General features: G+C 40.2%; 1 protein-coding gene across 7 annotated transcripts in view; it reads right to left on the bottom strand.

Annotated features, from left to right (window-relative positions):
- The window catches only part of stxbp6 (syntaxin binding protein 6 (amisyn)), a 159,829-nt gene extending 148,418 nt beyond the window's left edge, over window positions 1-11,411 (bottom strand). For all 7 annotated transcript variants that reach the window (XR_005037709.1, XR_005037710.1, XM_036954740.1 and 4 more), the window contains exon 1: window positions 11,102-11,411. The gene's annotated coding sequence lies outside the window, so the exon portion shown is untranslated. The remainder of the gene's footprint in view (window positions 1-11,101) is intronic.
- Window positions 11,412-11,808: the final 397 nt, after the last annotated feature.

Raw genomic sequence — 11,808 nt, forward strand, 5'->3', positions numbered from 1 at the left:
CAGTAGCCATTGCACGGATTGAGGGAGACAATGCCATTCTGTCTGATGTTCAGACTGCTTGCAGATGCAAGAGAAGAAATCCATACTGCCCTGCCCACTTCACTGTTACTCCAAGCAGAGGAAACTGCAGTTCTAAAATACATCAAAAAGCGTGAAGACCATACACACCGCAGTGTACATGTTGGACCCCAAGTATGCTGGCAAGAGCATCCTGTCTGGTGCAGAGATTGACAAGGCCTATGGTGTCATCACTAACGCGTCTCGCCACCTTGGCCTGGATGAGGGCAAGGTTCTTGGCAGTCTGGCAAAGTACACTTCCAATCAAGGGCTTTAGGATGGAGATGAGATATGTTGGCACGACTGCCATATTACATCAGCAACCTGGTGGAAGGGACTTTGTGGATCTGAGGCTCTTTCTCCTGTGGCCTCCATCCTCCAAATCCCACCAACATCAGCCGCCTCAGAGCGCAACTGGCCCTTGTGTGGGAACACACACACACACACACCAAAGCACGCAATAGGCTGACCAATACAAGGGTTGAAAAATTGGTGGCTATCCGGGCAAATTTGAGGCTTTTTGAGCCTGACAACGAGCCATCCTCAACAGGGCTGGAAAGTGACAGTGAAGATGAGGCCTCAGAGACTGATGTTCAAGAGTTGGACATTGAGGAGGTCCAGGGCATGGAGAGACATGGAAGCCTGAGGGGAAGACAACCAAAGCTTTAGTTTCTAGACTATGTTGAACATGTTTTGGGAGATGGGATGGATCATTGGGGATCATTCAATATTCCCTTTTGTTGTTCAGTGAAATAATCCCATGTGAAGAATCAACTAATTTAATTAATGTTCAATTCCTAACTAAAATAGTTTTCATTTTCTACTGGAAGGATTTAAATCACTTGCAATTATGTCTACTTATGATAAGGTAAATATATCCAATGCAAAAAACATCTACATTTAAATGCTATTAATATTCATTCCCATGTATTCCCGTTAATGCCCACCTCTGAATATTCCCCAAAATGTGCAACCCTAGTCCTACTTAATCTTAAAACGGCACAGGCGTACACAAACGGATAGGGCCGTGTTCAGTTTCCTATAAAAAAACAGAAACACTTTGTTCTTCCACCATTTCAGCCCAGTGGTGCCCACCAATCTCTGTACAAATGATTCTCTAGTAATTCAGAACTTCAATGAAATTAATTGAAGTGTAAACACCTATGCGTATGAATAAAACATATGAAAACCTCGATTTTGTTTTGAGAGGTGGCCTCAAACACAAATCATATGAAGTCAATGGTCAATGGTCCTACTGTCACCTTAAGAAGGGGGTAGAGAGGCATAGAGAGAGGGAGAGAGATAGTAGCCCTAATCCTGGGTGTCCCTACCGATCCACTATCATCCTCCAGCTGAGAGAGAAGGCTCCCCGTGTCTCTCAAAGCTGTCGGCAGATAGTGGTGAGTCTATATCCTGCCTCAGGTGGGCAACTGAAGCGTGAGGGACGGAAGGGAGGACCTTGGAGATTGAGGGTGGATTTCACTTTTCAGTGATGGTTTGAATTACATCAGCCTCACATTCCGACACTGCCTGGCAATGGTGAAAACAACCAGCTGTGGAAAAAGTACCCAATTGTCATACTATAGAAAAAGTAAATACATGTTAACAGAAAATGACTAAAGTAAAAGTCACTCAGTAAAATACTACTTGAGTAAAAGTCTAAAAGTATTTGGTTTTAAATATACTTAAGCAAACGTAATTGCTATAATATACTTCCTTATATTAAGCAAACCAGATGGCACCATTTTCATACATTCATGAATAGAGAGGGGCACACTCCAACACTAATTTACAAACAAAACATTTGTTTTTAGTGAGTCCGCCAGATCAAATCAAATTGTATTGGTCACATACACATGGTTAGCAGATGTTAATGTGAGTGTAGCGAAATGCTTGTGCTTCTAGTTCCGACTATGCAGTAAAATCTAACAAGTAATCTAACAAATTCACAACAACTACCTTATACACAAATACACAAATGTAAAGGGATGATTAATATGGACATATAAATATGAGAAATGGCATGCGGCATAGGCAAGATGCAGTAGATGGTGTAGAATAAAGTATATAGATATGAGTAATGTAGGATACGTAAACATTAAAGTGCCGTTATTTAAAGTGACTGGTGATACCTTTATTAAGTCTGTATTTAAGTGGCCAGAGATTTGAGTCCGTATGTTGGCAGCAGACTCTCTATGTCAGTGATGGCTGTTTAGAGGCAGTAGGGATGACCAGGGATGTTATCTTGATAAGTGTGTGAATTGGACCATTTTCCTATCCTGCTAAGCATTCAAAATATAATGAGTACTTTTGGGTCTTAGGGAAAATGTATTATTTTCTTTAAAAATGTATGGCTGGGGGCAGTATTGAGTAGCTTGGACGAATAAGGTGCCCAGAGTAAACTGCCTGCTACTCAGTCCCAGTTGTTAATATATGCATATTATTAGTATATTTGGATAGAAAACACTCTGAAGTTTCTAAAACTGTTTGAATTATGTCTGAGTATAACAGAACCTATATGGCAGGCAAAAATCCAACCAGGAAGTGGGAAATCTGAGGTTGGTCGTTTTTCAACTCATTCCCTATTGAAGAAACAGTGGGATATTGGTCATGTTGCACTTCCTAAGGCTTCCACTAGATGTCAAGAGTCTTTAGAACCTTGTTTGATGCTTCTACTGTGAAGTGGGGGCGAATGAGAGGGGAATGAGTCAGAGGTCTGCTAGAATGCCTTGAGCTCGTGACACTCGTTCATGTGAGAGCGAGCTCTGTTGCATTGCAATTCTACAGACAAAGGAATTCTCCGTTTGGAATATTATTGAAGATTTATGTTAACATCCTAAAGATTGATTCTATACTTTGTTTGACATGTTTCTGGGGGCTGTAACGTAACTTTTTGACTTCGTCTGCTCCTAATGAACGTGCTTTGTGAGTTTGTTTACCAAACGCGCTAACAAAAGGAGCTATTTGGACATAAATGGCAGACATTATCGAACAAAACAAAAAGTTATTGTGGAACTGGGATTCCTGGGAGTGCATTCTGATGAAGATCAAAGGTAGGTGAATATTTCTAATGTTATTTCTGACTTCTGTTGACTGTACAATATGGCGGATATCTTTTTGGCTTGTTTGGGCTCTGAGCACCGTACTCAGATTATTGCATGGTTTGCTTTTTCCGTAAAGCTTTTTTGAAATCTGACACAGCGGTTGCATTAAGGAGAAGTGTATCTAAAGTTCCATGTATAACACTTGTATTTTCATCAACATTTATGATGAGTATTTCTGTAAATTGATGTGGCTCTCTGCAAAATCACCGGATGTTTTTGGAACTATTGAACGTAACGCGCCAATGTATACTGAGATTTAAAAAAAAATAAATATGAACTTTATCAAACAAAACATACATGTATTGTGTAACATGAAGTCCTATGAGTGTCATCTGATGAAGATCAAAGGTTAGTGATTAATTTATCTCCATTTCTGCTTTTTGTGACTCCTCTCTTTGGCTGGAAAAATGGCTGTGTTTTTTTGTGACTTGGCTCTGAACTAACATAATCGTTTGTGGTGCTTTCGCCGTAAAGCCTATTTGAAATCGGACACTGTGGTGGGATTAACAAGAAGTGTATGATTAAAATGGTGTAAAATACTTGTATGTTTGAGGAATTTTAATTATGGGAATTCTGTTGTTTTGAATTTGGCGCCCTGCACTTTCACTGGCTGTTGTCATATCAATTCCGTTAGCGGGATCTCAGCCCTAAGAAGTTATTTTGGAATGTAGTGAAGTAAAAGTTGTAAAAAATAAATAGTAAAGTAGATACTTTAAAGTACTAAAGTATTTTTGGGGGGTATTTTTACATAAATACTTTACAACACTGAAACTGAGACTCGCGTTGTAACCCTGTCCGTCACCCCATTTTCCAGTGACAATCCCTCCCTTCCCAGAAACACTCAATTCACTGTACCTCGCCAAGCGGTGAACGGAGGGAGCAGTGCCGAGTGCAGTCTCTCCTTTCGCTCAGCGTGTTAATGTGAAATCTGTTCAGCCAGAGCACACGGCTCTCAAGAGGCCTCTTGAGTAAGGGTGCTTTGCTTTAACCTACAGCCAAAACTTTCAGCACTCCCCACCACTCCTTTCCCTGCTTACTTCTTTACACAAGCCAATAGAATTCTGGCACAACAGCCAGGCTCAGAGAGCTTCACAACGATAGGACAGGTGCAGATTTGTAAAAGTGTAGGCTACCACAAAGCCAATTCAATTAGTTTGACATCTTCCAGAATTGCCAAACACTAAAAAAAAACAGAAAAATCAAGAAACAACTGATTCCTGATTGTTTATGTTTAATCTTTGGTATAGTGAGAAATTTGGAATGCTGTTGTTACAGCTACTTTCCTCTGACATTTACAGTTAATGGTTAACAACCCTTTGAAGAATCCTTCAGAAAACAGAGGATCTGAAATAGGCTTGGGTGATATACCGGGGTATTTCGAAATACTGACGGTATGATATGGCAATGCTTATGACTATAAATTAAGTATAACAAGAAATGTAGGAGGGGCCAAATAAAGTATATAGCCACAGCTCAGGGCTCCAGTTATGCATTTGTTTTGCTAACTTGCTAGCTAAGTGGCTAGATCAAGCTTTTTAGTTACAGCAGAGACAGTCTAGCCTAAGTAAGAGTCTTTTTAGCTAACATTCCACTCCGAACCACTCCTTGTCATTGCCAAAGAAACTGGCCTTTCTGTCATCTTCAAATATGAACATTCAATCATTAATGAGCGAGGAGAACTGATGAGTTGATAACCTGTGAGGGTTATCCTCCAATTGCAACAATTATCCAAATATTGGAACTCTATCACTTTTTTCTCCACAGAATACGCTGGTTACTAAGCAACTGTGATTGTCCAGATGAAACTAATCTGTCAAGTTGCTTGCTCAGTCTAAATACATACGGCAATTCCAACCACAAAACCTCTGCTTTGATTTTAAGCCTCAAAATACAATAACGTGCCTTGCTAACAGCTAAATGTTTTGACTTTGTCATAGTTCTAATTCTATATTCAAGGCTCCATGTTGTCGTGGAACATATTCATGTTATTTCCAACAACCAACGAGCAACTACGCCTTAAATCCAGCTGCATATTGAACATGGGGACTGCTGAAAGGCCAGTCTCTCTGGCAATGAGATGGAGTGGCAAAGACTGGTACCAGACTACAGACATTCAATATCCTCCTGGATCAAGATCCCTGTTGCCTGAATTGTTTTGTGCGGTATGGTACAGAAACGGTATGAAAATCTAGATACCGCCCAACACTAATCTGTGCGCTAACCAACCCACAGTTGGAACACCGTGCCTGGTGTGATGCCAAGGTGTTATGTTTAACTTTCTTTGTGCCACATCCAGTGTTGTTTTCAGATGGCAGTGTGCAGATCGAGCCAGTGAGACGGCGATAAGCAGGGGAAATCACATTCCTGGGGCTTATCTTCCATTCACATTCCTTAGAGAACGCTCCACACTCAACAGGAATAACAGCTACACTTCAGCTTTGCTCGAGTGTGAGTTTGTAGAGAGGTGGCCTCTAACAGAGTAGGATGCAGGAAGGATGATGAGAGGGAGCCTGCTCTGAAACAGCTTTCTTTCAGGGGAGGAATGAGAATCTTCATATTGGGAAAAATACTATTTATTTCTAAAGGAATACAGTTGCATAGCGTATGGCAGGGAAAACACTGTGCTTGAAATGGATGCATTATGTAGAAGATAATGTAGGTCTAAGTTGAAATGTTCTACAACAGGTGCGTGAAAATTGTTCCAGAGGATTACTTACAGCAGAGTGATTGCACAATGGTCTCACTGGCTGCACAATGTTTTAAAAAACGAGGTGACAACGTTCTTTATGCTATATTTATTTAAGGATCTAGGCCTAAGGTGAGAAATACAATCCAGAATAAAACATTCACTGAAAACAGTGGCATAGTTCCACATAAAACTATCATTATTTCATATGTAGTCCCATATTTATGAACACTAGCCACATTTGAGGTGAGAAACAGCACAAATATTCATTGAATGGTTTGGGTCAGGGCATTGTTTTAGTAAGCCTACTCCTCTTAACATGAGCAGTAAGGAAATACTGGCACAGTGTAGTAGGACTGGCACAATTACCATATAATCGTGTAACCGACGGTTATGGATGAAGAGCGTCATGAAATTAACAGTCATAACCGTTTGGACCTAACAGCTAACGAAGACTGCATTTGTGCGGTTTACTCCATTTCTGCGATAACAGACTCATTTTTTACCCCCTTTTTCGTGATATCCAATTGCGATCCAATTACAATCTTGTCTCATCGCTACAACTCCCCAATGACCTCGGGAGAGATGAAGGTCAAGTCATGCGTCCTCCGAAACATGCTTCTTTACACCCGAAAGCCAGCTGCACCAATGTGTTGGAGGAAACACCATTCAACTGACGACCGGAAGTCGCTAGAGCACAATGAGCCGAGTAATGCCTCCCCGGCCAAACCCTCCCTTAACCTGGACGATGCTGGGCCAATTGTGCGCAGCCCTATGGGACGCACAGTCACGGCAGGTTGTGACACAGCCTGGGATCGAACCCGGGTGTGTAGTGACGCCTCAAGCACTACGATGCAATGCCTTAGACCGCTGCGCCACTCGGGAGGCAATAATATGGACTCTTAACAACGGGTTGACATTTTTTGCCCCTTGCTGAAACAAGCAAGGTATTGTAGCAAACAATGAATAGAATGGACTTTGAACCTCTAACCCTGGCAATTTGACTGGTTATCTTACAGGTATACTGGCAATAGCTGCTTGGTATTATGATGCAATCATTTCCATGCCAATGTAGAATGTTAATTCAAATGATAACTGATATGGCTCATGCAATGGATTTTTCGTAATGTCAATAGAGTTGAATCAACAAAAATCACAGCACATATTGATGGGTACACTTCCTGCTTTGCACTAATGGGTACACTCGCAATGGCTGCCAGTCCACCCATTATGCCATCGTTGACTTGAATGCGGACGCCCGTTATATTCATTCTATTGAAGTGCCTTCAAAAAGTCCTGACTTATTCCACATTTTGTTGTGTTACAGCTTGAATTCAAAATGGATTAAATAGGTTTCTCTGTCACATACACACACACACACACACTTTTAGAAATGTGTAATAGTTTGCAGAAGCACCTTTGGCAACTATTACCTTTGAGTCGTGTTTTTTATGTCTGTATCAGCTTTGCAAATCTGGATTTGGGATTTTTTACTCATTCTTCCTTGAGGATTTTCAAGCTTTGTTAACTTCTTGGTGACAGGGGCAGTATTTTCACGTCCGGATTAAATGCATGCCCAAATTCAACTGCCTGCTACTCATCCCCAGAAGATAAGATATGCATATTAATAGATTTGGATAGAAAACACTGATGTTTCTAAAACTGTTTGAATAATGTCTGAGTATAACAGAACTTATTTAGCAGGCGAAACCGAGGACAAACCAGTTTATCGATCGCACGATAAAACATTAAGTACACTTAGCATCAGGTAGCTTGGTCACAAAAATCAGAAAAGCAATCAAATTAATCGTTTACCTTTGATGATCTTCGGATGTTTTCACTCACGAGACTCCCAGTTACTCAACAAATGTTCAGTTTGTTCCATAAAAGATGATTTTTATATCCAAAATACCTCTGTTTGTTTGTTGGAAAGAGCGGTCACGACAACGCAGACGGAAATTCCAAATAGTTTCCATAATGTCCACAGAAACATGTCAAACGGTTTTTTATAATCAATCCTCAGGTTGTTTTTAAAATATATAATCGATAATATATCAACCGCAAATGTCTTTCATAGTAGGAGAGGGGAAAACAATGGCTGTCCAAATTCTGTTGCGCAAGCAAAACTCATGTGACCACTTGACGCGATGTTATCGTTCTGGCTCATTTTTCAAAATAAAAGCCTGAAACTATGTCTGAAGACTGTTGACACCTTGAGGAAGCGATAGGAAAAGGAATCTGGTTCATAGCCCTTTAAATACAGCAAAGGGAGGCTATGGAACATGGAGTTTTCAAAATAGAAGCCACTTGTTTCGCCTGCAATATCAGTTCTGTTATACTCAAACAATATTTTGACAGTTTAGGAAACTTTAGAGTGTTTTCTATCCAATACTAATAATAATATGCATATATTAGCAACTGAGACTGAGGAGCTGTCCATTTACAATGGGCACATTTTCATCCAAGCTACTCAATACTGCCCCTGCAGCCATATGAAGTTAACATTCCCTTAGCGGTGTTGGTTTTGCATGAATATGCTTTGTAATTTGTATAAAGTGTGTTAAGGTTGTTTGCCCATACACACTTGCCTAGTGATGTCATTTCATGTGTGCATCCTCCAGCCAAGTGGTGGGATGGGACAGTGTGTTCCCATGTTGAGGCTTCATCGGAAACTAGCAAGGATGTTTTTTTCTCCACTCTCCATTATATGAGCCACTGAAGACAGGAAACTGGCCTCGTTAGTTCGGCTATCTTCTCATTGCACAAAAAAGGAGTGTCACCACTTTCCCTTCCAGCAAGCACGGCAGTGGACATTCAGAGAAAACCCAGTCAAAATCACCACACCATGTGTAATAGGTTAGATAGGCTATTGGAAATAGACTATCGTTCATGGTGTACTCGAGCAGCCTAAATGTTGCAATTAAATACTTCATGGGAGTGTGGTGTGCATTTGGAGTTAATTGGGTTGGTCAACAGCTAGGAGATAAGAAGTAGTATTAAGGAGAGCAAGAGATGAGGTGAATAAGGTGGAAACAGCAGCCCTGCATCGCCCCAACCTGTCAGAGACTTGGCAATACAGAGATAGGATTTATCTGCAATGAGCAATTACCACCCAGCTAAAATGTATTGCATTTTCCAAATGACTTTTTCCACCCTTTGGCTCCAATACAAACTCAAGCTCAGCGTTGTAGCTTGCCTAAACACTATGGAACTGGGAAAAATAACAATGTTCAGAGGAAAATTATTAGGAACAGCCTGATTTTAGTGGGGTCACACCTTACATTACCTTCCACTCATGCCATTTGAGTAACCCTGAAGGCTACTGTAATTACCCTAGTAACAAAACAAACATGTTGTTAGACTTGTTACATAATAATTTGGGGCTAGCTTAATTGCTTTGCAATGACATAAAATTAAGAGGTTTTTGATATTACTCAAGTCCAATATCATAGACACTAAGTTATGACAGAGTAATATTGTAGGTTAGCAAGGTTACAGCAACATGTATATTTGCATGAACTAATAACCAATGAATTGCTTTGATATGGTTTTGGAGTAGGGCCAATAGCCCTGCAAAATGATACAGTTTCCACAAGTGCTTCACTTCAGAACATGTGTTCCATTGATTCAGCAAGCCATGTGTTCCGCTGTGTTCTACATTCTCCTTCTTGTAATGTTCCATAGGATCATGTGGTACACAATTGTATTTATTAAAGTGAAAATGTTCTCTCTGTGTGCAAGTGTGTGAGAGAGCAGAAGTCAAGTACTAACCCATTTTTAAATCAGCTGTCCGAGCATTGCATTGTTACACATACAATAGTATCTGGCCATTAGCCTGGTAAATATTTATTTTTTTCTCATGGAAAACCGCCTTCCATTTGGGTTACTGCTTTCAACAAGAGTTTCATATGAACAGGACATCCTGGGTTTTTATAAACCATAAAAGTCAAACAAACTTATGATCAATGATAGTCATGTGACTTTTCCTTATTGCTGGGTGTGGTATTCAAACAAATCAAATACCAATGACTTTCTCAATAGCCTGACCAATGACTATTTATGAATGGAAAACGCTATCGATCACATAATACAATTCGTTCCTATGAGAACACCAAATAGTGCATTTGAAGCCAAGGAAGTCTTAAAATGTCGTTTCATGTGGGAGATTTACGTAGACATAACATGAGCAGCTTGAGCTACTCCAGGTAGTGACGTTGCAGGCTAGCTAAGTGCTGCCCCCTCTCATTGAGTATCTCAAGCAGCATTCCGACCGGGGTACTGCAGGCTGCCAATAGCTACTACATTATCCTTATAACTTATTATGTGTGCGATTTCGGAATAACCGGTTCAAGGACATACATCAAGTGTAATATAAAATTGCCATTTTCCCATTCCTTATAAATGCGGTTTTCTGCAAAGAATGCCTGCAGTACCGTGCTCGGCCTTGAACGTAGTGGCTTCAATGAGAGGGGTCAGTCGTTCTCCCCTGAGCCTGACTGACATTTTCTATTAAGTTCAACCCACAGTCAATGTCTTAATATACAGATGAGCACATAATAATGAGCTTCAGGTTATGAAAATGTAGCTCTTGCAATAAAGCATCCTTATATGAAACTAGCAGGATGCATTATTATTAGGAGCATAAATGAAATATTTGCCATTCTATGAAGCTTGTGAGAAAAGCCTCCTTGAAATCAGATCGGGGGCTATTTGAAGTTTGAACAATGTCTAGCTAGTGTTCAAAACACCATAATCTCAGTTTGAAAATTACGAGCATGGGAAAAATCAGACTTCAAAATTAGGCGGCGTGGTTGCTGTGTACTGTGAGTTGCATGCCTTTGAAATACATATTTTGCAATAGTCGAATGTTCTGTACAATTTGAACAAACTTTACTTTGACAGTGTAGCACTGAAATGAACTTGGTGTCAGACTTCAGCCCAAAATACTTAAATGACTTGTTTTGCATGCATTTTACAAGATGTAAGTCTTCAAATCCTGAATAATCGAATGAATGTTTTGACGTGTGCAATAAGTCGTAAACTAATGTATAGCCTTTAACAGTAGCAACGTCGAGGGGATATTTAGCTGAATCTTGCTACAGGCACCGTGAAGACAGAGTGACACAAACAAGTCCAGTACAAACGTAGATAACGAACTCGTCACACAATTTGAACTTGCTATTATGTGTATATAACATGTTCATAATGTGAAAAACCGAGAGTAAACAGAACAGTAAATATAAAAGTAACTCACTTCTTGTTAGGCGACTGTTTCACGTGTGGTTCAAGCGTCAAAGCCTCAAAGGATATCACCGTGAGTCCATGAACTTTCACTTGCAAAGTCGTTCCTGTTATCCAATCAAAGTAAAAGGGAGCATGTCCTTTTTGACATAGAAGTAGCCTAATTTCGTTCAACAGTCGTATTTCAAAGAAAGACAGAGCGCCTCAAACTCTCGCAGTGCTAGACTACTAGCGCGCCACAGCTGCGTCTCGATGGAAGAGCAGTAGCAGGTCCTCACAGCAACTTTTCCAACCCGCCAGTCACGTGGAGTAGGCGCTACGTAAACGCAATCTGGATTTTATTTGACTCTCAAAAACACTCCTCCAAAATAACAAGTATGTTTGCCATGATTTACAGTTGTTTTCCATCGAATGAGAAGGATTTATAGTTGTTGTCCTTCTATATTTTCTTACTTTGCTTGCTATCAAATCTTTAATATTGGCCTTGAATAGGCCTATGCATCCATGATAATGCATTCAATCTCTCTTTTGGTTGGCCAACCAAAATTGTTCTTCAATTGTTGGCTATAAAGGTTCATGAAGCCAATATTTGCAACACATTTAATTGCCTGGAATTATTGCTTGGAAACGTACAGTATGTATATTTCCTTGATTAACTGCACAAAGTTCTGCACTAATTGACTAGTAGCCTATTGGGCTAAATAAATGTTGTCAATGTAC

This window comes from Oncorhynchus mykiss, chromosome 19 (assembly GCF_013265735.2).
Source record: "Oncorhynchus mykiss isolate Arlee chromosome 19, USDA_OmykA_1.1, whole genome shotgun sequence".
NCBI lineage: Eukaryota > Metazoa > Chordata > Actinopteri > Salmoniformes > Salmonidae > Oncorhynchus > Oncorhynchus mykiss.